The sequence below is a fragment of the Triticum aestivum genome, chromosome 3D, assembly GCF_018294505.1.
Source record: "Triticum aestivum cultivar Chinese Spring chromosome 3D, IWGSC CS RefSeq v2.1, whole genome shotgun sequence".
NCBI lineage: Eukaryota > Viridiplantae > Streptophyta > Magnoliopsida > Poales > Poaceae > Triticum > Triticum aestivum.
The window spans coordinates 104,131,666-104,133,609 of NC_057802.1; positions in this window are offsets into that span (position 1 = coordinate 104,131,666).

A 1,944-nucleotide genomic window follows, 5' to 3' on the forward strand; every position below is an offset into this window, starting at 1 on the left:
GGCGATGGCGACGGTGATGACAATGTATATTTTGTGTAGCTAGGGCTTGAAAATTGTTTGATGGTCTGTATATTTTGTTGAGGTGGTATATACTAACCCCTCATGATGATCGTGAACTTGTGGTGGTAGGATGACACCCTCTTTAGGATGTGGTGGTAGGATGACACCCTCTTTAGGATGTGGTGGTAGGATGACACCGTAATAGTGCTAGGTTAGAACTTGCTATGCCATATGATCATGCATGCTTACTACTTCTGCTCAGTTGCTTGCTTCTTGATTATTCTTTTGCTTGATGCTTCAACTGCTGCTCTTGTGCACTACTAGGACAAATGGTATGTGGTGTTCGTCGGGAGGGCACCAGGGGGTTATAGTTCATGGGAAGCTTGCGGTGAACAAGTTGCATCTTACAACAACAACAACCATAGAGGGTTTAAGACTAGGCAGGCGGCAGAAGAAGTTTACGCCAACTACGTGCGAAAGCACATAGTTGGCGTGGTTGAAGTTGGCAACGTTGCAGTTGCCAAGACGGCGCCATGCCTTGCGGTGAAGAACTTCATCATCATCGTGCAGTTCGTCACCATTGTAGTGCTGTGGCGTTGATGTGCTAAATGTGATCATATGTAAGGTAACCTCACCTCGTAGGGTACAAGGTTAGCACACCTTGCACCGTGTGTGAACCAAGTAACGTGCTTATGTGTGAGTTCACACAATGCGGGCAACCAAACACCGTGCGCTAAGCTATCCCCTAATGCGTGAGAACTAAATGCGGACAACCAAACAGGTTGCAGATGTTGGTTTAGAGGGTGCATTTGTTCAACAAGCCCCATGTGAGCCAGACTCGGCTGCTACAGCTGCCAAACACGCCCTTCATGAATCAAAAAATTATTCATGAATTGTAAAATGTATTCTTTATTTCAGTAAATTATTTGAAATTGCAGATAAAATTTTGATAATTCCAAACTATTTTTGTAAAATATGACCATTTTTTATTAAACATGAACACGTTTTGAAAACCCGAACAAAGTGTGAAATTTCAAACGAAAATTGAAGATTTTGAGCATTGTTTTTGAAAAAAAACTAAACAAATATTGAAACCTTCGAACATGTTTTGATAAAAACAACAATTTATGATATTTGAAAATATCTTCGAAATTTATGAATAAAAAAATAAAAATACACAGTAAGAAGAAAAAAATGAAAGACAACTGAAAAAACCAGGAAAGGAAATGAATATACTAAGGAAACTAAACTGGCGAAATCACTAATTAAGGAGTACTCATTGTAAAGAACACTACACTTTCCCAGGTCGCGACAAGTGGCGCACATGCAGCGCGCCACTTGTCGCAACCTGGGAGTTTTCCCTTTTTTTCGTAGATCCGTTTATTCAAAACGTTTTATCTCTTAAACCGTCCGTCCAAATCTCGAACCGTTTTCACCATTGGATTCCTCGCGTCAAGATCTTCAAAACTAGATCCCATGTTGATAGGTTTTGACGAACTTTTTTTCACGAAAAAACCGGACAAAAAAACCGAACCGGGAGCACGGTTTTTTCCCGTTCCGAAAGAGGCACGCCCGTGCCTCTCGCGAAATCACAACCGTTCTCGTGAAAGCAAAACCGTGACTCTCGTGGAAGAAAAAAAACAAAAAACGTGTTTTTTTCGTTTCCGAGAGGCACGGCCGTGACTCTCGCGAAAGCACAACCGTGCCTCTCGCGAAAGCAAAACCGTGACTCTCGCGAAAGAAAAAAAAACGCGTATTTTTTTCCCTTTTCGAGAGGCACAGCCGTGAGTTTCGCGTAAGCACAACCGTGCTCTCGCGAAAGCAAAACCGTGACTCTCGCGAAAGAAAAAGAAAACAGAAAACGCATTTTGTTTTTCCCTTTTCGAGAGGCACGGCCGTGACTCTCGCGAAAGCATAACCATGCCTCTCGCGGAAGCAAAACCG